This window comes from Heterodontus francisci, chromosome 15 (assembly GCF_036365525.1).
Source record: "Heterodontus francisci isolate sHetFra1 chromosome 15, sHetFra1.hap1, whole genome shotgun sequence".
Taxonomy (NCBI): domain Eukaryota; kingdom Metazoa; phylum Chordata; class Chondrichthyes; order Heterodontiformes; family Heterodontidae; genus Heterodontus; species Heterodontus francisci.
The window spans coordinates 70,973,787-70,998,003 of record NC_090385.1 but is presented as its reverse complement, the minus strand read 5'-3'; the positions used below and the strand labels follow the sequence as shown (position 1 = coordinate 70,998,003).

At 42.0% G+C, this 24,217-nt stretch overlaps 1 long non-coding RNA gene across 2 annotated transcripts in view; it reads left to right on the top strand.

Annotated features, from left to right (window-relative positions):
• Positions 1–1,003, top strand: part of LOC137377927 (uncharacterized) — a 115,069-nt gene extending 114,066 nt beyond the window's left edge. Inside the window, exons 3-4 of one of the 2 annotated variants that reach the window (XR_010976515.1) lie at positions 428–503; positions 889–1,003. This is a non-coding gene — a long non-coding RNA (uncharacterized lncRNA). Of the gene's footprint in view, positions 1–427 lie in introns of both variants that reach the window. The other variant, XR_010976514.1, reaches the window with a different exon arrangement.
• The last annotated feature ends 23,214 nt before the right edge of the window (positions 1,004–24,217 follow it).

Below are 24,217 nucleotides of genomic sequence, written 5' to 3'. Positions count from 1 at the left end.
CAGATCTTGTTGAAATAATGTAAAAATGATTTGTCTGCTAAAAGGGACAGAGCAGAAATTTTGATGAGATGCCTTACAAATTGCTGGACACATTAAACATATAGGGCAGGTACCATGCATAATTAGAGTGGCTTTCTTGCTGTTATCAAATATTAAGAAAATGTGATTGTTTCAGCCTGAAGTATGTTTATTGCTATTGGTCTCAATGATATGTCACCTTAGTAACAAGTCATATACCAGCCAGAAAATTAATATGTTATGTGTATGTAACAGCTGTTTATTAAGTTGACATGCTTAGCTATATTCCAGCTGATACAGGCCTAATTAAATGGGCAGTCAAGTTTGATTCCAGTCAGGCATTTGGTCTATCTGTTTCGATTAATAATCTAGTGTCTCTGTCTGATGAAACTACTTTTGTCTTCTCCAGCTGTGTTCAGAACTCCACTGGAACTTGGTAATGGAAGAAGAGGTCAAGGTCTTCTCTGAGAAAGCCAGACTGTGAGGTTACAACAGCTCCTTGTTACTATGCAGTGACATTCCTGGATTACCTGAGGATGTGTCACTTCCATTAGAGTGGATAAAATAAGTCATTTATCTGCTGGAATCAAGCCCGACTGTCTATTTAATTCGGCCAGTGTCAGTAAATTCACTAATGTAATATAGCTAAGAATGGCAATTTAAGTTAAAGAAACAAAAAAATTTTACCAATTTGAATCTGCTGTAGACCCCTTCTTGAGGTCAGTAGTGTAAGTCACTCCCACAGGAAGTCCAAGGAATCCATTTTTATGGGAATTGACTCTCACAGCCCTGAATGCACAATAGTGGGATCTGGGGATATAGCGATGGAACACTTGTGTGACCTGAATAGGTTATCTGTGTCTTTTGCAGGTGTAGTTCTTCAACCTTTCCAAAGGAGGGCCAGGTTAATATTGGATGAGACGAGGCTTGGTTCAAGTCGTTAAGTAAATTTATTCCACAGTAAAGTGCATGTATAAAGTAATAGTTCTGATCAAATTCACTTTGTTCAATCAATGCAACTTATTTCTGTGAAATTAACGAAAAATAAATAATATGTTAACTAACCCAAGTTTAGTGGCTCACCTTGCTTGATTTGAGTAGAGCAATTTTTCTGAATTCTGTCCTACAAATCAGGGCAGAATCTCACCTTGCTGCAGATCCTGTCTTTTACTGACTATCTATCTTTGCTGCATCTCGTTTCCAAAAGCCTTTTTGGTGGCTGATAGCTAAATAGAAAATAGTTAATTTTCCAAATCCTTTTTCTGCCAAAATGGTCAAAAAACCCTGAAAAGTGACAGATATCGAGCTCCAGACAGAAACATGGAGCAATTAAAGCTTAACAGGTGATAGGTCATCTCCCATCAGAACAGCTAATCTTTTCTTCAACAATTGTAGAGTTTGGATTTGGTTCTTGTATGGCAGTAAGGATAGAATGTGATGGAATCTGTGGTTGAAAAACTTGTTTTTTTCAGACCCTGAGAGGAAAACTAGAATTTGAAACAGAAACTAGAACCGAAATAGAAACGGAAACCAAAACTGAAACAGAAGTTGGAGAAACAATTTCAGGTTTCTGGAGAAAGTGACACTGGTAAGAACCAGATAGAAGGAGACAGAGTCCTCCCCAGATCAGGCAGGAGTGGAGAGCCGGCAAGCAGAAGAAAGTGAAGAATGAATCCAGGAACTGTTCCTGTTACTTAAAGTAGTCAACTAACCAGACGTGACCATACGGTGCACAGGTTGCCACTGAAGGACTTGGATAAAGGGAAGATTGGAAAATCTACATCACGAAGACTGTTGTGAGCAGAGCTGAGAAGGTGCTGTAGATGTACACCATGTGGTAAAGACCGCACCTGTGGAGTTCGGATTGAGAGGGAACTGCTGCCGAAAGAAGAATAGTGCCTAAATCCTTGAAGAAAGGGGCTGAAAATCTACCTGAGGAACTTTAGAGTTCTGAAGAACGATGTGACTGTAATTGTTGCCATATATGCTCAGTGGACTGCCCATTGAAACCGTGAGATCCATCTCTGTTGTATCTGACAGTTAAAGTGTAATTAGTAATGTATATATAGATCGTGATCTGTCTGTTACTTCATGTTTAATTTATGTTGGTTTTAGTTTCAGTGTTAAAGTAGAATTTATAGAAGTGAAATCTTGTCCATTTTGTTTGGTTTCCTAAATTGGGGTTAGTCGGTGGATTTGATTCTTTTTGTTTGTTGTTGGTCTCCACGGGGATCATAACAAGAACTTTTCATGTAAGTGACACCACTTCCTGTAATGGTCATGAATTATATTTGTGAGACAAATTTCTCTATGCTAGCCTTGAAAACTGGAGAAATTAGCAAAGAGGGAAATGGTAGCATGGTTAAAAGGGAAATATATCCAACTGCAACATGTATTATGTTATTGTCTGCACACTCTAATAATATGAAATGTCATTCTTTGTGAAAAAAATGGGAATTCACTTTTGTGTAAAAAAATAATTTGGCAAGGTAATATTTTAAAAAGAGGTAAAAATGGAAGATAGACGTTTCATCAAAGAATGGAATTCAGATCTGTTGAAGGACATAAAGGCAGTCCTGGGACCGAGGCTGAAAGTTCATCTGTCACGTAGGACTGGGATGAAAATTTTCACTTCTATATAATTCTGTTCATATTAGAGCCAACATAATTACTATGAGAGCCATATATTAATTCTGGAGAGTAAGGTCTTCCATTCTCTGCCAAATTTGTGGATAACGCCAAATTGGTGGGTATAGTTAAGACAGAAGAGGACTGCGTGAAACTCCAGGAAGACATTAATAAACTTGCAGAATGGGGTATGTAATCGGCAAATGAATTTTAGTATAGATAAGTGTGAGGTGGTACTTTCTGGTACAAAATAAGGGCTGTATTTTATGCCGCTCCTGCAGGTCGGATGGTGACGTGGGGGCAGAGGGGGCAGTGTGAAATTGAGCAGGAGGCTCAGGGAGGCCTTCCCGCCCAGCCCCCGTCTCCGGTCAACTTTACAGCGGTCGGGCGGGGAGGTGGTGGGGGGGGGAGCGGAAATGGCCTGCCCGCCTGAGGCCAATTAAGCCCCTTAAGTGGCCACTTAACAGCCACTTAAGGGCCCTCTACCCCCGGGCGTGCTGGGGATGTGAAAGTCTTCCCAGCGATAGCTGCCGGCCTTTCCGTGCTCTGGGGGGGGTGCCATGGCAGTCGGGCACAGGGTGCCCGATTGAGAGCTCCGCCTGCCTCCCAACCCACCCCCGAGACCCAAAACACCCCCCTTCCCCCCAAACAAACATTATAAATTGCCCCTAGTATAGGTAGGTGGTAGGGGAAATGTAGGGACAGGTGGGAATGTGGTAGGAATATGGGATTAGTGTAGGATTAGTATAAATGGGTGGTTGATGGTCGGCACAGATTCGGTGGGCCGAAGGGCCTGTTTCAGTGCTGTATCTCTAAACTAAACTAAACTAAACCTTGCCTTGTCGGGGCACGCACGATTCCCTTAGTGAGGCATCGACAACCTACCTTGGATCCCGGCTCCTTGGCATCCTCCTTGGGCAGCTGGGCTGCAGTCCTAGCAGTGGCCACCGCTCCCGGTGGTTCTGCTGGGACTAAGAGCTGCCGGCCCGCTGATTGGCCGGCAGCTCACTGAGGCTGGACTTCCGCCCTCAAGCGGGACAATTAAACCCCGGGGACTGTAAAATGCGGGTGAGATCCCCAGGCTAGGCGGAAGCGGGTTCACCACCACCTATGGTAAAATCCAGCCCTAAGTGTCTAAAAGGGGTTGAGGAGCAGAGGAATCTGGGGGTACAGATACACAAATTACAAAGCGTTCACACAGGTTAATAAGGCCACATAAAAGCATTTCTAGATGGATAGAATGGAAAAGCAGTGAAGTTATGTTAAATGTTTATAGAACCTTGGTTAGACCATGCTTGGAGAATTGTAAACAGTTCTGGTCTTCATATGCTAAAAAGGCAACAGAGGTATTAGAGAAAGTGCAAAAAAGACTCACCGTGATGATACAGACAGAGAAATTTGGCTGTTCAGGAAAGATTGTACAGGCTAGGGTGCTTTTCTCTAGAAAAAAGACTGAGCGGTGACCTGATAGAGTTCTTTAAAGTCATGAAAGGGTTTGAAAAGGTAAACGTAAGAGAAGATGTTTCAACTTGTGGTGGAGACCAGAACTTGAGGCCCTAAGTATAACATGCATCACTAATAAATCCAATAGGGAATTTAGGAGAAATTTCTTTTACTCAGAGAGTGGTTAGAGCGTGGAACATGTTACCACAAGGAGTAGTTGAGAAAACTAGCATAGATCCATTTAAGGGAAAGCAAGATAAGCACATGAAGGAGAAAGTAATGGAGAAATATTTTGAAGGGTGTAGACGAAGAAGGATGGGAGGAGTTACATGTGGAGTATAAACACTGGCATGGACTTGTTGGGTCGAATGGCCTGATGCTGTGCTGTAAATGCAATGGAATACTATGTCATATTTATTTCTGAAGAAAAGACACGTAATTAGTTTATTAAAGCCCTGGTTATTAATGTAGAACATTTTATTTGAGGTTACTGAAACCATTACACCACTTAGTTTGCGTCTAAATTGATATCACCACTGAGCTCATTGTTTCGGTGGAAAGTCAGTTGGATATAAAATCCATTACAAGTAGTAATGACACGTGGATTGAATATCTAGCTCATAGTATTTTTTTTTTATGGATGCTAACAGAAAGGCATAAATATATCTTATATGCACACTGGCAATTGCTATATTAAGACAATCTGGTGTGAATATTAGTATGGTAGTGGTTTTAATACAGACTGCAATCACAAAATTATTTACGAAGACAAGTTATATTTGCAACATTGTTATGTTGGTCCTGCATTTAAACAAATAATCTGATTTATTTTAGTCGGACCAGAAGGCGCAGCTTCTAAAACCAAGCATTAAGTACAGTGCTACTGTTGCCACATCTGTGAAACTAGTAAATAACCCAAACTAGAAACCGTTACACAGATCTCCTGGTAATAAATATACATGAATGTCCTTGATGCGAAATTTATTATGTGTATTAGAGGAACAGCATAATTTCACCTCTTTTCTTGATTGATTGGAAAATCACATGAAACGATGATTTCCTTTCTGCAACCTACCTCCAAATGTATCCAATACTAAATAAAATGCTGGTCCTGAAATTTAATCTCCTTTCATCAATATTTTAGTACCAAAAATGACAGAAACAAATTTCATGCTGAATTCATATTGAAATGATGTGTGTTCAACATTTCCCCCATGTAATGTAATCTGATGATTATTGTACCTTACTCTGAGCTCTGTTTGAGTTCATCTTGGTGAGTTTTAACGTGCTATCAACGTATTGCCTTAACACATTCAACATCTGCAATGAGAGCAACCAACATGAGTGGAAACAATAATGGAAAAGTTCTGTATGCAGTCAAAACAGGAAAATTATTTCAGTATTTATATCCTATTTGTATTCCCACAGAGATTTAAGGCTCCAGCAGTTCCCAACAAGGTCAGTTAATAGATGGATGTTACAGTTATTTTGATTAACAATCTCATTTCTCAATTCTTCATTTGATCCAAGAGATGGCCTGTGAACATTTAGGGAGTTGAATTGGACACAACTCGAAAATAGGCATGGGGATTGTGGTACTTGCTTTTTTACATGATTGCTGCATGCAGTATGGGTTATCCTTGCTTCTCATTGGCTCCACATATCAGCAAGGGCTGTGATATCACAAGTGGCTGGCACTATTAAAAGGCAACCGGCAACTCTTAAAATGGAGGTGCATTGTGGCTGCAAGAGTGGTGGGAGTGATTTGTGAACTGAATCTGTCTTGTGAAAAATTGAAGAATGTCTGAAGATGCGAGTGAGCATGCACCAGGGTTTTCTGATAACAATAAGGCTTTGATGGAACAAGTGGATGTGAGGAGAGAGCAGGAAGTCCTCCAGACATATGCTCAGGAGGCAGTGGGAACAGGTAGCAGCAGAGGTCATTGCCAGGAGTGTTGTTCTATGAATACACTACAGGAAGAAGTTTAACAATCTTGCACGAGTTGTTAAGGTGAATGAGTTCATCTTCAAATGGTATATCCTATCAACTGCACCAGTCGCCACATCCACTGTTCAATTCACAACACCCCCATCACACAGCTACCAACAATCTCTATCCATCACGACTCAATTCTACCATTCATGTGTGTTACCTCATCCTCACATCCAGCACTGTTGAAAGCCTATCACCCACAACTCACAGCTCACACACACTGACAGCTGTTCAATCGTGGCAGCCACACCACTCAAACATATTGCGGAACACTCACTGACGCACTTCCCTTTTACTTGCAGGGGAAGGTGACGCACAACAGCAGGCAGTAGCAACAAACTTGAGAAGGGCACCCACATGTTTTAACTGCCATGGAGGAGACAGTGCTGGCCATCATGGGAAGGGTATCACTGAGGCTGTGGTCACTGACAGCCCTGGAGAAATTGATAATGAAGTTATCAGCATACCTTCTCCTCCATCTCTCAATCCACTTCTCCCTTATTCCACAATCTTTTCTGATTGAGAAGCTGCAGATGCATCATGCATTTCTTACTTTCTCCTCTTCATCACAACCCAACACTTGTCCCTTTTTCATTTTGGATACCCAAGAACTGGAACTTTCCCAGTCAGCAGAGGAAGAGGTAGTAGATCAAAAGATGCTGTCACTCAATCCTACAGTTGCAGCCACCAGATCAGATACCGATACTGTGCATATTTAAGAGGCTCGGATAGAGGAGGGGTCTACACATGGTGAGACACCAGGCATAAGTGCACAGGAGCCAAGGCGGTTGAAGGATTGGCACAGGTACCAGCTCACTAGGGCATGAGGTTGCACACTAGTTCTGCCACAGAGGACTCAGGTGAGGACTTTGATGGGCGAGGCTATAAAAGAAGACTGATAGGTGTGCACAATCAAATTCTTGGTGCATGTGAAAAACTGCTAGAAAGCCTGCAGTTTATGTCAAGGAGCATGGAGGAGTCCAGAATGCACTTGGTACAAGACTTTGTCCATCCAACTCCATTGCTCCAGGGCTTCAGTGAACACTGCCTCAGTGATGCCCTTCCCATGATGGCCAGCATTATCTGCTCTATGGCAGTTAAAACATGTGAGTGTGTTTGTCCTTCTCGAGTTTGTTGCTACTGCCTGCTGCTGTGCATCGCCTTCCCCTGCAAGTAAAAGGGAAGTGCATCAATGAGTGTTCCACAATATATTTGAGTGGTGTGGCTGCCGTGATTGAACAGCTGTCAGTGTGTGTGATAGGCTTTCAACAGTGCTGAATAAATGAGGGTGAGGTAATGCATTTGAATGGTAGAGTTGAGTCATGATTAATAGAGATTTTTGGTCCATCCTTTCCAACATGGAACTGGTAGTCACCTCCATCAGAACACCTGGTGGACCCCATCATGATGCAATGTCTGATGGCCGATAACACAGCTTCCACTGCAGCACAAGCAACCTCCATCAAGGGTCTGAGTGCTGGACTGGAAGCTCAGACTGATGGCCTCATGGCTGTGGATACTGCTATTCGAAGGGACTTCCAGGGCCTCAAAGTACTCCATCAATCTGATCCCCAAAAGATTACTAGGATTGCTGAAGAGCCACCCCAGAGGAGTTGCAGTGCCTCTGCACAGCGTGAACCTACTGTCCTCTTTCAGGCTGGCAATATTCATGCTCCCTCCTACTCCACCAGTGTCCTTGTTGTTGCCTGTCAGCCAAGCAGCCCAGACTGCTGCAACCCAGGCAGAGATGGTGCAGTTTGAAACCGGGCCTTCTAGCCCCTAAACTGCTCGAGGTGACCATCCAAGGCCATCTGCAGTCTCCTCAGTTGGAGATTAGCAGCCTTCCACCACTCATGTTGCAGCTACTGGATGAGTACCTCGTTGGAGACTAGGATAGGCAAAAACACACAGAAGAGGCAGTGCAGAATGCACAAGGGTAATTAGTTTATTTTTGGCTGCATAATGTAATAATTGAATTTAGAATTTAGAATTGGAATGTGAATTTTCTGATGGTTTTATGTTGTCAGGAAGAGGATGATGCGATGGTCACTGATATCGGAATGGTAAGGAGAGCAAGACTGTTGGTGAATGGGGAGATGTGGTTGTGGTTACTAATATCACACATTAATTATTTAATCACCTAGAGCCCCAGACAGAAAGGGGCTGGCTATGTTGCAGCCTCCTTTCTTCTTTCTGATTCTTTGCCTTCTGTTGCACTTCCTTCTCCTTCATTGTCTTCTCCTCTTTCTCCTCACATTCCTGCTTCTCAACTTCTTACCTAATAGTTGGTGGTAAGGGTTGTTCCCTCATAATGGCCAGATTGTGCCCCATTCAGCAGACCACCACAAATTTTGACATCCATTCAGCAAAGTACTGCAAGGCTCCTCCAGAGAAGTACAGGCAGCAGAAGTGTTGTTTGAGGATGTCGATGGTATGCTCAATAATATTTCTTGTGACATAATGCCTCTCATTGTATGCCTGCTGTGACGGACCTAAGACATGAGACATATCATGAGTGGACAACCTTTGTCACCCAGTTGCCAGCCATTGACTTGCAGTGATAGTTCAAATACACATCAGAGGACTGCCACAAAATAAAAGAACCATGACTACTTCCAGGATATTGGGTATTCATCTGCATGATGCGTTGCCTACAGTAATACACCAGCTGTGCATGGAGGGAATGGAATCCCTCTTGGTTCAGGAAAATGGCAGAGTTCATATGAGGTGCACACAGAGTAATGTGTGTGCAGTCAATGGCACCCTGCACCATGGAGAAGCCTGCAATCCTTGCGAACACTCATCCTCGCTCTGCCTGCTTGTCTCTGGTAAGAGAGCAGAAGTTGTCTCTCTGAATATATAGAGCCTCAGTGACCTCGCTTATGCCCTGTGTAGGGCAAATTGTGAATATTGCTTATATCACCAACAGCAGGCTAGAAGAAGCCAGATGCATAAAAGTTAAGCGTCATGGTCACCTTGACAGTCACAGGCAATGCGATCCTTGCCCTGCTTTGAGGTTGCAGTTGTGTTTGCAGCAATTGGCAGATTTTATTCATGACCTTATTAGGGAAGTGACGACATCTCAAGAATTAGTCATCGCTGCAGCTGAGGTAAGATACTTTTTAGTTTTTTTGAAAGTTTCTATTGTGAGGAAGGATTTCATGCTGACTTTGTTGGTTGAGAGTTAGCAATTGTGCCATGGGCAACAGTAAATATAGCACAGGCTGGGGTAGATAACATGCATTAGAGGTGTCCACTAAGCCCTCAAAGCTCACAAAGGTTCTAGTTGTCAGTCTTCCACATAGGGTGAATAATAAGGTAATTGGAATCCAAATTGCACTATATTCTGAGCTGAATTAGTCTGAACCAAGTTCCAGATTCAAATTTCTAATTATTGTAAGTGCTTCTGCCTAAGAACTGACATTACTTTCTGGTACTCAGAGTATACTTCAAAGCCCCATTTATGGAAGAAAGTATATACTCAGCCGGAATGTACAACTCTGAGATAAAATGTACATTATTGTTAATAACATTTGCATATATAGCACATATCATTTTGAAATGTCTGGAAACACTTCATATAATGGGTTATTTTTGAAGTTCAGTGATTGTGATTGTGTAGCCAACATTAATAGTATGAAATTATGGTAATTATTGACCTTGTTCACACACATTTGTATAATCCTCAAAGTAATATCTATAATAATGATCTGTCTGGATGAAGCTCCTAGATTTTCAATCTCAAAAGGAAACTTTATCCTTCAGCATTAACATTGATCTTCAGTGATGCAGATGAGAGTATGTTGTGACTAACTCCAGTGTCTACTTGGTTTCCCTTATGCTACTCACTCCAGCCCCGGGTGCTGAAAGCATTCTGTTTCCTCTGGTCATTACATATTTTGCTTTACATTGCTTTATCTGTCTATTTGAGATTATTTGAGCTAATTAACTCTGTGTTTAAATCCTTCCTTGAGCAGTTTAATTCTTCACCCTTAATTTCCTACCTAGCTGACCTTTCTCTATTGTAGCATACACTCTAATCCCATGCCCTGGTAATGATCCTTTAAATGGATATGTTGACATTGGTTCTGATAGACTCACCATCCTTTGCCTTGAGAAGTTATATCAGTTAACAATACTAAAATAACTGGATATCAGTGACCCTTAGCACTGCTGTTTGGTTAAGTTAATACACAGGGCCCTGTTCTTCGCAGACAGAAAGAATGTGTACAAACATTGTGCCTGTTTCAGCTAAACAAAATAAGTCTCAGCCATTCGCTGGTTCAATCCTCAAGGCAATGCCTTGACCAATCAGAGTCAAGCTGCCTGGGTTAAATTTCAAATAAAGCTTGGCAGTTAATTGTCAATCACCAGAACTGGTACATTTTCCATGGCAACGCCTCTACCAATCAGAGTTGACTTGCCAACCAATCAGCACTGTCTTCTCATATAGTATAAAGTTGTTGTTTTCCCTTACATTGATATTCTTGCGGATTGTCCTGATGAGTGCAAGACAAAAAGCTTCAACAACATGCTTCTATTCTCAGCAACATTTAAGTTTCTGCAGTGGAATTCCTAAATGTACAAACAAGACACACTAAAGGTAACTTTCTTTTTTCTTTGAGAAAGAAAAGTTTTGAATGCGTAAATTAGATGTAAGAAGGGAAGTCAGATAACTTTTTTTTATTTATCAAAAGATTAATAGAGTTATGAAATAAGTTACCAAGGATAACCTTTGGACCGCATCACGTAAATGAACTCAAAAGACAAAGAAACATGTTTCTGTATAGTTGAAATTTGGGGATATGGTGCTGAGTGGCATTGCAATCAATCAAGGAAGGATGGGTCTTCTCCAGGTTCTAAAATCTCTTCTGTTCCAAGAGTAGTGGAAATGCCCAACACTGTTACAATCCAAAATAAATGGGGTCAGAGTTAAAGTCAGGTAGAAATAAGCAATAGCAAAACCAATACACCCATCAGTTATCACCAAAATATAATACAGCACACCTATTTAGCATCTGTGCTAATTGAGAATTGTCACAACTTGGGAATTTTAATCATATTTTTCATAGCTTGGATTTGGTAATGAGTTATGTTACGTGTGTTTTAAAACAAAATGATTTCACACAGGTTTAAATAGCCACATCCTGCAGCCACTGAGACAGGGATTTACCTGTTAATGAGTTCAATACTGAAAAGGTTTTCACAGTGACTTGAGACATTAAACAATTTGTTATCTCATCTCTGATGGCCTTAGAAACATTCGCACCTATTAATGTCAGGATGATTCCATTCACATGAGCTGCATGTGAGATATCAGCTATCAATATATCCTTGGGAGAAGGAGCACTTGCTTTGTGATAGAAGGGAATTCTCTTCCCCGCTCTCCCCACATCAGTCACTTTGTTACCCTAAATGTATGGTAAGAGATACCTAGGGGGCTAAATTGGATAGCCCCCACAAATTGTTGCTGTGATCACGATGCACGATTAACCCATGCCTGTTCAATATAAAGCAGGAAGCACAACAACTTCGTGCTCCCTGTTCATTATAATGATTGTTGTATGCAGCCAGCGTTAACCATGGTGTTCATTGACTGCACACATCAGCAGCGGGCCCAAAATCATAACATGCTAGCAGCAGTTAAAACTAGCCTGCAGTGCTTTAAGCTAGCCTGCACCTCTTAAAGGGGAGGTGCATTGGTGGCTGGAGTAGGTGCTGGCAGTTGCACAGGAAGTTTGACCCGGGAAACAGTGAAGAATGGCACATGTGAGAGAGGGGGCCTCCAAGGTGTCTGGATACTGCACGGGAGCCTTGGTGGAAGAGATGGAAAATAGGAGAGATGTCCTGTATCTGCAGGGGACTAGGAGGCCCTCCAGATGCATGCTCAGAAGGCACTGGAAGAAGATAGCTTGAAGGTCAATGCCAAGAGTCAAGCCCCACGACCAGATTGCAGTGCGACAATGAGTTCAATGACCTCACAGGAGTGGTCAAGATCAGTGAATGCATCTTCAAATCCCACATCTCATCAAATGTACCACTAGCCTCAGAAACTGCTCAAATAACCATACCCCCATCAGTCACCTACCAACATCTTCTTACTCTTAGCAAACCTCCCAATCAATCCTCATCGCTTGCACAGGCTGCCAGCTATTCAACCATGATAGCCACATTAGCCAAACAGAATGGACAATACTCAGTGACAAACTTCACTCTCCCTTGCAGGACAAGGTGGCACATCATCAGAGACACAGCTAAGTGGAGGAGGACAGACGCGCCTGCATGTCCTGACCCCCATGGAGGATTCAATGTTGGCCATTATTAGGATGCCCATTATTGAGGTCAGGGTCAGTTGCAGAACTGAAACCATTAATGATGATGGTATCCTCATACCTTACACTAATTCTCACATTCCACTTTCCCCTCATCCTACAATCTCCTCTCATTTACAAACTTCAGACGGTGCAAGCATGCAAATCTTACTTTCCTCCCATTCCCCACCAGAACCTTATCCTCATACCTTTTCCTTTCAGATACCAAAAAGGTGCAATCTGGCCCGACAGTGGAAGAACTCAAAGAAAAGAGTGATGGTGAAGACACAGCACCACCCCTTGATTTCACAATCGCAGCCATCAACTCAGATACTGACATTGTGCATACCTTAAGTGGATAGCTTGGAGGTGGGATCTGCATATGGTGAAACACCGGGCAGGAATGGGCTGCAGCCAGGGTAGGGGGCAAAGATAGTGCAGATGCCAGCTCACCAAAGGGTGAGGTCGCACATGGGTTCCACTGCAGATGACTCAGATGAGCATTTCAATGGGGCAGCCTACAGAAGAATGCTGATGAGCAGGTATAACAAAATACATTGTTGTATTGGGAAGCCTGTCAGAAAGTCTGCAGTCAATGTCAAGCAGCATAGAGGAGTCTCGTACCAACTTGGCACAAGGCTTTGCACAGAGCTTGGAGCTCATCCTTTCTGGCATGGAAGTGGTGGCCAACTCCCTTTGCACACTAGTAGACCCAATTATGCTTCAGAGTCCAATGGCTGATGTTGCAGCTTCCATTGCAGCACTAGCAGCAGCCAACCAACATCTGAATGCTGCATTGGAAGCTCAGATTGCTGCCACGCAAGGTCAGCTTGCTGCCACAATAGCTCAGTCTGCTGTCATCATAGCTGTGTGCGAAGGAGCTTGCATGATGTCACAGCAGTCCAGCAACATGTCCTCCAACAGATTACGAGAATTGCTGAGGTGCCACCCCGTGGAGTGGCTCAGTGGAGCACAAAGTTACTGTCCTTTCTCAGCATGATTTCAGCTATAAAATTATTCTTGAACATTTATTTTGTGGTGATTTTTTTTGCTTTGTGGCAAAATGAACACTGTACCAGAGGGAAGAAAAGGTTTGGGACCGTTGGTGAATAGGGAATTGGTGTTGCGGTTACTGGTATTGCACTCAGATGAGCTCTTCATCGTGGGAGGGGGCTTGACAAGGTTGCCTCCTCCCTTCCTCTTCTTCCTCCTTCTCCTCCTCCTCATGCTCCTGCGCTTCAACTTCTCACGATACAGCTGGTGGCAAGGGCTGTCCCCTCTTAATGGTGAGGTTCTTCAGCGTGCCGCAGACTACCACAAATCTTGACACGTGCTCTGCAGAGTACTGCAGGCCTCCTCCAGAGTGGACCAGGTAGCAGAAGCATTGTTTCAGCATGCCAGCGGTCTGTTCTATCACATTTTGTGTGGCAACATGGCTTTCATTGTATGTATGCTGTGCGCGTGTACATGACTTGCACACTAGAGTCATCAGCCATGTCATTACTGGATAGCTTTGATTGCCCAGTAATCACCCACTTTGCTGCGGTGGCTTAAATATAAATGTCACAGCAGACCAACACAGAATGCACATATATTGACTTTTGCCAGGCTACAGGGCACTGGTCTGCATGATGCACTGCCTATAGCCACACACCAACTGGACGTTGAGGGAATGGAATCACTTTCAATTCCAGTATAGGGCAGAGTTGACAAGTGACACCTGAAAAGAAATGTAAGTGCATGCTGTCAGTGGCACTCTGCACCACAGGGAAGCCTGCAACCCTAGTAAAGCTGCATGCTCACTCCACCTGCTTGTCTCTGACAAGAGAGAATGAAATGTAGTTATCTCTCACTGAGTAGAGAGCCTTAGTGACATCCCTTACACAACAGTGAACGGCAACCTGGGAGATGTTACAAATATCTCCAGCTTCAGCCTGGAAGGAGCCAAATGCATCAAGGTTCATGGCCACCATCACCTTTACAGCCACTGGCAATGCGGTCCTTTCCCTGCTCTGAGGTTACAGTTGTTGCTGCAGCAGGTAGCAGATTTCAGAGAGGACATCTTTACTGAATTGCAGACAACTCACACATTGCTCCTCACTAAAGTCAAGTAGTAGAATTGTTCCCTAAACACTCTGGGTGGATATGGCCTCCTGCTGTCAGCCCTTCTCCCCCTCCTCCTCCTCCATCTTCCAGAGGTTCGACCTGCTCTGCATGCCATCTATTCATTCTCCCTGTCATACTGTATTCTAAGGGGAATGCCTAATAATGCACACATGTTGGAGAGCAACTTCCGGCATGGACGCGATGGGCCAAATGGCCTCCTTCTGTGCTGTAAATGACTTTATGTAAGTGACTCTAAATGGTTTGTGCAGAAACCTTGAAGTCAGCAAAAAATCCTTCAGTACCCTGCTGTACGATACACTGTAGACATTTGCAATTTGAAACAACTATAGAAAGCACCAAACACTTGTGGAATTATAGCAATAGCCAAAAGAAATCAACCAGCTGATAACTGTAAATAGTTGATGGTCTCTTTAAATAGCACTGGTGGGAGGTCCTTCCAGTTGCTGAGCATGCATTCAGCTTTGTGAGCTTATGAGAAGGCGCTAACTGGAGTGTTGAGCTCCAAAAATAGCACCGCTGGTGTCAAATCAACATTGTGGATTGGTTGACATTATGATCTGCCTGTTCTGCACACTTCTGCAGATGTTCAATGCATGTGTACTGATACCTGCACCAAGATGGCATCCAGCAGAATTTGTCCCAGAAGTGTGCACACATATCACAGTACCATTTTGGAGCTCTATGGGCACTCATTGCATCCCCAAAAAAATGGTGCTAACAAGTCCAGTTTCTTGCGCCCAGAATCCAGATGCCATCCCTCGCAGCTGAAATAAGTTCCAGTAAAAAAGATCATTACTGTTTACAATGTATTGCATTGTTCCTGGGCATGATTAAAGGAAGTAATAATAAAATTTAAAATAAAGTGCAGATGTGGTGTTTGGCAGGAATATTCCCAACAACTAAAAGTTATGCTTTTAAAATGCTCCCATTTTGAATACATCAAACAGACATCAAAAAGCTCTCTCTTTGAATGAGGCTCATTAATAACATGACTCAGTGTAGTTCTGCCCAAAAATGATTTTATATTTTTAAATAAAACAGCTGCAGTCACTTGATTGAGCTGTTATTTCCACAGGTTTGAATATCAGATGTTGTCAGGCACCAGAACTGACAACAGAACTTTTCCTTCTAAATCTTTCACAATACTATGTCCTTGTGGAAGGAACATTTCACTGAGGTGTGCATTGAAACATCCTGTTGAGATAAGAATCTCATTTATGGAATGGAGCTACTTAAAGCTGATTCGTGTCAATTGTAATGATGAATCGATTTGGCTGCATTTGAGGTCAACGAGAAACTTGAATTTTATCTGCTGTTATTCGTCTTGCTCAGGAGACTGAATAAGTTAAGGAGAATCCGTGCCTGTGCAAATTGTAAGTGGGATCAATCGGCTGAATTGCCCTTTTTACTTCACAGTTTCTTATTCCTTTGTAAAGACTAATCTCAAATGAAGTACAAAATATTTAAAACTACATGCTGAAATTCATTCTAAAAAATTAAGTATGTAATATTGTAACGAATTGTGTTTGTGGGGTTTTCACAGAGAAAATATTAATAACTTCTCTTCTAAAATTAGCTATGATTTTTAATATTGCTGATAGTTTTGATAAACCACAATTCAGGGATTCCTGAATCCCTATATTACAATGTGACTATCCCTGGAAAGCGTTCGGTGGCATCCACAGGTCGTGAATGACAATATCTAAGTGCAAGTTCTTACTTTTCTGGGTCCTCAAAAACTCAGTACCTAAGGGCTGAAACTTAACTCCTAGAAATCTGTGGGTTGGGGTCATGTCAGAGCTTAAAATTCAGAAAATTGGAAAGCGGAACCAACCTACCCACTTCCATGTTTTAACAGTGGCAGGATGAAAGGCAGGTGACCAATCCGCTTGCACGATGTGAGTTTGTCATTTAAATATTTTAACAGTGATTCTATTTTTAACTCATGTTGGCCAGGTTTCCCAGACCTTGGGAAACCTGGCAGGTGAAAGTAGATAAGAAGGGCTGAATGCATGAGGTAAGTGCCTTTACCGAACTGCGTGTGAGCCAGGAGCAGCAGAAGTGTTTCCTCCAGGCAGAGAAAACTATCCACTGAACCGTTCCCCGCTATCTGTCTGCTCCCATCCCCCACCAACAGAATCTTCCCCCCAAACACTATTGGAGCCCTCCCAACAATCATCGAACACCCCATCACCACTATCAGATCACACCTGATCACCATCTGCTCCCTCTGACCGCCATCATAAGTGATCTGACATGCCCCCTGCCAGGAATTCGCCTTGCCCTGCGATCAAATCCCCATACAGCGACCAGACCCACTCCGCGATTGAAAACCCCCCAATGATTCTCTCCCACCCCTCCGTCCCTAAGTTTCTAGTGTAAAATGTTTGACACAGTGAACTGACACTATTCTAACAAAAACCCTTTTTGCTTATCAGGCAATTGCAAGCCATGAAGAACTGGATTTCTATTATTTAATAACCTACTGAAATTACATTGGATTAATCAAACAATTGCTGATTTAATTTGCTAGTGACTGTAACATTGAGTAATGCTGGCGCTGTTAAAAAATGAGATCAAAATATTCAAGCAATAGACCTTAGGACGTATAATGAATTTTTATAACTTGCTGTATTTTTCGTCAGCCAACTGCAAATAATTAAAACATCGGTCATTATTTGGCTTTAATTTTACAGAAAAATCAGGCAGGAGGTCAAACTACACCAGCACTGCTCCTATTGAAAGCTGTAGTAGTACCTTTCAGAATGGTGGCTTTGAAAACAGGAGCATCAACAAAATGCACCTGCTAATCAGCAAGTTGGCTATTAATAGCATATACTTTTTCCATTGATTACCAAATGAGATTAATTTCCATGGCATTTGCATATACATATCAGTTCGAAAAATTGGGGTAGGAATTCATCTTTTGGGGTATATCATCAGGTGTCTATTACGTGGACGGTACCATGGAAAAGGGCAGAGGTGGTGGGGATGATTGAGGAGTGGTGCAAAGGAGAAAATGCGTTTGGTGGTGGCTTCACACAGGACATGGTGGAAATGGTGGAGGATGATCCATTGAATGTGGAGGCTGGTGGAATAGAAGTTGAGGACAAAGGGAAATCTATCATGGTTCTTGGAGGGAGGGAATGGGGTGAGTGCAGAAGTGCGGGAATTGGTACAGAGACATGCAAGGGCTCTACCAACCACAGTGGAGGGGCTCATCAGTTGAGGTAAATGGAAGACATATTGGAAGCCCTGGTATGGAAGATGGCTTTGTTGGAACAAATGCAGCAGAGAAGAAGAAACTGGCAAAATGGAATAGCGTTGTTACAGGAAATGGGGTGGGAGGAAGTGTAGTCAAGGTAACTGTGGCTGTCAGTGGGCTTACAGTAGATATTGATCTGTAGCCTATCTCCAGAAATGGGGACAGAGAAGTGGGGGAAGGGAAAAGTCGGAGATGGACCATATGAAAGTGAGGGAAGGGTGGGTATTGGAAGCAAAGTTGATAAAATTTTCCAGTTCTGGGTGGAAGCAGCAAACAGTACCAATGAAGTCATTAATGTACCAGAAAAGGAGATGAAGGAGGAAAACTAAGTATTACGGGAACAAAGAATGTTCCACATATCCCATGAAAAGGTGAGCATTGCTAAGACACATATGTGTACCCATAGCAACACCTTTTATTTGGAAAAAGTGAGTGGAGTCAAAGCAGAAGTTGTTCAATGTGATAATAAGTTCAGCCAGGTGGAGGAGGGTGGTGATGGATGGGGACTGATCATAAGAACATAAGAAATAAGAGCAGGAATAGATCATAAGGCCCCTCGAGTCTGCTCCCCCATTCAGCACAACCATGGCTTCAGTACAACGATCTGCTGCCTTAACGACGGTTTCCCTCCCCTTATCCCTTGATTCCCTGAGATACCGAAAGTTTTTTCTATCTCAGCCTTAAATATACCCAACAAAGGAGCATCCACAACCCTCTGGGGTAGACAATTTCAAAGATTCACAACCTTGTAAGAAATCTCTCATCTCAGTCCAAAATTATCAACCCCTTGTACTGAGACTGTACCTCTGTGTTCTAGATGCCCCAGCCAGGGAAAACAACTGCTTTGTGCCTACCCTGTAAAGCCCTGGGAAGTCTTCTGTTCAAGGATCAAACAGAGAGGCCATCGTAATGGGGGAGGGAAGTGTAGAGGGATTGGATGTCCGTGGTGAAAAGGAGACTGTTAGGGCTAGGAAACAGGAAACTGTTTAAGTGGCAGAGGGCATCGGAAGAGTCATGGATGTAGGTGGAAGATACTGGACAAGGGGAGAAGAAACAGAGTTGAGATAGGATGAAATCAGTTTCATGGGGCACAAACAAGCTAAAACGATGTGTCTACCAGGGCAGTCCAGTTTGTGGATCATGGCAAGGAGGTAGAAGTGGGCTGGCAGGGTTGGGAGACTGTGAGGCTGGAAGCCATGGGGGAAAAATCTCCAGAGGAGAGGAGGTCGTTGAAAATCTTGGAAAGATTGGCTTGATGTTTGGTTGTGGAATCATGGTTAGGGAGAGGTAGGAGGAGGTGTTAGAGAGTTGGCTTCCAGCCTATGCTAGGTAGAGGTCAGTATGTCAAACAAGAACGGAACCACCCTTGTCAGATGGTTCAATAACAAGGTTAGGGATGGACCTGAGAGAATAGCGTGCTGCAAGTTTAAAGTTTAAAGGGAGATGCGTTAGAGTGGGTAAAGAAATTAAGATGGCTACTGTCATGCTGGCAGTTCTCAATGAAAAAATCTAAAGAAGGCAAGAGGTCAGAGGGAGGGATGCAGTTCGATCACAAATTCTGAAGATGGGAGAAAGGATCTGTTGTGCAGGGAGAAGATTTCTGGCCAAAGAAAGGGGTGCAGAGGCAACCACAGCAGACGAAGAGCTAATTGAGGTGGGGCCTTTGCTAAGGACTGAACGTTTGTGGTCAGAGGGGATATTGAAAATATGGCAAGTGGTGGGACTAGAAGAAGGGTTGGGGTCAGAGAAAAGTGTAGAAGAAGATCAATCGAAAGGGGAATTTATATTCAATAGTTGTTGAAGCTTGCAATTCTTGACACCTGAAAGGAAGAAAACAAGTGTTTTGTTACTGCACGGATGAGGAGAAGAATGAAATGGAACTGCAGAACAGGACAGCTTTGTGATAGAGTGAGTTGGTGCTGCTGCATAGAGAGGTCAACAGTGTGCAGGTGGTGGTGCATGGGGTAGAGTGTGGATGTCAGGAAGCGACAAGAGCAGTGGTCTGAGGAATGCAGAATATCTTGAAAATATCTGTAATCATGGATGGATCTGAAACATGAATGGTGCAATTACAATTGGAACCCACCTGGAATAAGATTCAGAGATAGTTGCTGAGGAAAGAGATGTAGCTGTGAAAGTGAGTTTTGGTAGAATCACACCAACTTGCTTTGTTGAATGATAATTTACTTTAATCCACTGACTGGAGATCTGAATTTATGTTTTTTTTAAAGAAATTTTAAAAAGAACAGATAAAAGATGACTTTACCAGCAGCTTAAGGTGGCCACCTAATTTGCAACACTGTATCCTACATTGCAAAGCCTGTGAGGAGGGAGACAAAATGTCTGCTCATCGCAGCAAGAACCAAGACCCAGGAAGTTTGAGGGAACTGCTTGTTCTTTTTCTTTTAGCAAGATGAAATACTACTAACTACTATGCTTGAATCACTGAGTGACTGCCATGTGACAACTCCTCCCCATGTGTGATTTAATGCTTGTGCTTCTCTGCAGCAGCAAGGAGAAGCATCTGGACTCTGACACGTGCAGACCCAGGTGGGGGTTTCTCTCTCTCTCCCTCTCTCCATTTCAGCTTGCAAGCTTCAAATCCGAACTGTTGACTGACCACCTTTGCATACTCTGGCTACAATCAGAAACCCCTTTGGAGGAAATCATCCGCATTGCTGTCTCCAAGAGATGCACCAAACCAGTCATCTACTTCTTCAAACTAAAAGTTTCGGGACTACTGAATTCAACTGGAAGCCAGCCAAATCACCAAACACCACAGACTGTATTCTGCTTTTTTATGGACTCTAACTCAACCAAGCTACCTTTCCCCACTCTGTAGCCTATTTATGTGTGTGTAAACCTCGAATGTGTGGGTGAAAGTTGGCGCTTAGTTTACTATTTTCATTAATTCAGTTTAGGTACCATAAAGTTAACCTCTTTCTTTGCTAAACTCAAGAAAACCTGTCTGATTGATTCTTGTTATGATCATAGCAAATAAATAATCAAACACCTACTGAATTTGTCAGTACATCCACTCTAAGAAAGAATTAAATCTGTTGTGGTCAAACAAGGGGAGCAAAAGAGGGAAGCCCTTCGACCCTTCCTCACTTGACCATAACAGTAACTGCATGATGAAACAAGAGAATGGAAACAGAAAACAATGACGTTGATCAAGGCAAAAGAGATAAATGAGAATTCCATTGGAGAGAAAAGCAGAGATTCTTCAAGGTGGGTATTCCTGAAAGAGAAGTGGCAATGAATTGAACACTAACACAAAAGCAAAACACTATGGATTCTGGAAATCTGAGATAAAAGTAGAAAAATCTGGAAACACTCAGAACACAAGGCAGCATCTATGGAGAGAGAAACAAATTAACATTTCAGGTCAATACCCTATGGTCAGAACTTGAAAAAGTGAGAAATGTAACATGTTTTAAATGAATACAGAGGCAGAGAAAGCGGGGAGGAGAGGGGAAACAACAAAAGGGAATATCTTCAGTAGGGCAGAAGGCGGGAGTAATTAAACAACAAAAGGGATGATGGTGCAAAAGAAATGGTAATGTGACAAATAAAGAAACAACAGATGGGTCTAAATGAGGTAAATGTCCTCGGCTTCCTACGCTATTCAAATGAAGCTCAACGTAAGCTCAAGGAACAGCGCCTCATCTGTCGATTAGGCACTTTGCAGCTTTCTGGATTCAACATTGATTTCAACGATTTTAGATCATAACTTCTGCACTCGTTTTTTTCAGAGGGCAGATTTCCAGCATCCAAGTTGTTTTTGCAATCATGTTCTCTTGAAGTTGCTTACTGTCTTTTTCACAGTAAGCTATGCTCTGTATTTTGTGTAATCCTCAAATTTTGATAAACTCAAGTCCAAATCATTTTTATATGTAATGGGAAGAGCAATGATCCCAACACTGGCCTGTGGGGCACACCATTATTTTCATCACTCCAGTACAAAAAGAGCCATTAAACATTGCTCTCTCTTTTCTGGCCTTAAACCAACTTCTGATCCAAGCTGCTGTATATTTTCTTTAATACCACACAACTTAATTTTATCAACAAGGATCTTATTTGACACGTTATCAAATGCTTTTTGAAAATCTGTGTATACAGATCCACTGCTGTTCCTTTCTCAATATACTGTTATTTCTTCAAATAACTCTATTTCATTTGTCACATGACTTGCTTTGAAATGCATTTCCAAAATGTACAGGAAGCTTGAAGTTAAAGCATGCAGTGTTGCAATCGACTTAAATACAGCTGTCATCGTAATGTAGATAGTCTAGATGAAACAAACACTGAATCACAGGCCTGAACCCGACATATCCATTGGCAATAACACTGCATATTTTGGAAGAAGAAAAACTATATTCCTCCAAATTGAAAACAATTTTGTTTCTGAGCTAAAAGTCTCTTCTAAAGTGTACATGTTTTATAAATGGATGAATAGCTTATCCTAAAATTGTCCATGGGATGTTAATAGGGTTGAGTTTCCAAAGCTTAAAATAGGCCAAATTCTTTTGATCTGATTTTCCTTGTACATTACTTGTAAGCTATTAATTGCAAAATTAGGTTTTAAAAAAAAAGTTTGCTGCATTTTCTCTTTTGGGATTTCAGCTCATTAACAACTGATGGATGCCACACTTCAGTAGAATAATAGTGATGCAAAACTACACACTTTACGAGAGAAAGGCTCAATTCCCAAAGATATTGAATGAGAGATCTATTCCCAGGTGCTACTGCTGTTGACTTTCCCAATGTTTTCTTTGCTATCCCATCTAAAATTCTCATGTGAATGTTGCTTTTGTTCTTTCTTTACAGAAAAGAAATCATGTTCCAATACGCTTGCACAAACTAGTGAATAATTTGTTCAAACATGCAAAGATATTTCATAGAAATTAGTAAATAATCCTCAGCCTCACAGGGAACTGCCTAACGAAAAACGATGAGAAGATAATTAGGCTATGTATTTGTAATTGCTGTAGCATATCTCCAGGGACGTGTTCCTGAACATCTGTTTATACCCATCAAATATAATCCATTGTAAATAACAAGCATATTGTCTCTCCAGAAATTCATATGAAACGGATGGTTCAGGTTTATATATTTGCAGATGCAGCAGACTTTGTTTGCTATGCAGCAGCAGTGCTAATGGCAAAAATAAAAAGCTATTGTGTTTTTTTAATCTGCTGATTTATCATTTAATTCCAAAGCAATGACCACTAAAACTCAACAAGGCAAGCCTAATACAGCGCACTCCTGTTTAAAAAAATAACCCAGTTCATGCCAATTTGCTTTCATTAACCTTATGCTTTCCTTATTAAGTGCCATGTCAGGTGTACTATTCTACAGACACAGTGGCGCAGTGGTTAGCACCGCAGCCTCACAGCTCCAGCGACCCAGGTTCAATTTTGGGTACTGCCTGTGTGGAGTTTGCAAGTTCTCCCTGTGTCTGCGTGGATTTTCTCCGGGTGCTCCGGTTTCCACCCACAAGCCAAAAGACTTGCAGGTTGGTAGGTAAATTGGCCATTATAAATTGCCCCTAGTTTAGGTAGGTGGTAGGGAAATATAGGGACAGGTGGGGATGTGGTAGGAATGTGGAATTAGTGTAGGATTAGTATAAATGGGTGGTTGATGGTCGGCACAGACTCGGTGGGCTGAAGGGCCTGTTTAAGTGCTGTATCTGTAAACTAAACAATTGTTGTATAATATAGAATTTAAATACCTGCAATATTCAAATAGGAACCTTATTCCAAAATTATATCTGTATATAGATCCTCATTAAAAACACAAATTGAAATCAAAACATATTTCACGTATTTGTGGAATTATTGTACAGAATGTAACTTTGGTGGAATAATAAAATATTTATAAAACAGTATCTGTGGCATGTATGTTTCAATGGTGTAGAATAAAACTCTACTATCTTTTTCAATTTTGCAAAGTCAAATTGAACTTGGGTCTCTAAAGCTCTTTCCCCCCTGCCCACCTTCTCCTCTTTACTTTGGAGGCATTGGAGTCTGAATTGAAGGCAGTAACACTCCTGCAATCTTCGTATTAATCTCAGCAATTAACAACGTATGATGTACTCAGTTTTTGTTCACAAACAGTGGTGATAATGAATGTCCTTGGTGTAATATCATCCATAGCAGTCTATTAGTTGGTGGACCTTACCCCTGATAGACGTTGATTGCTGTTATCATTATTATCAGTGACTGTTATTAGTCAATCCTAAAGATCTTCCTATAAACTATTTTAAAAATGACAATACTTCCTGAAAAAGATAAGCTTTGAAGTTGTCTAATCTGCATCAACGCAGATTGTTCGACAAGGTTATAAATAATCAGTAAATACTTTCCCATTGAAAAACTGGCAACCTTGATGTGAACCTTAAAGGAATATTTCACGGCTACAACATTACTG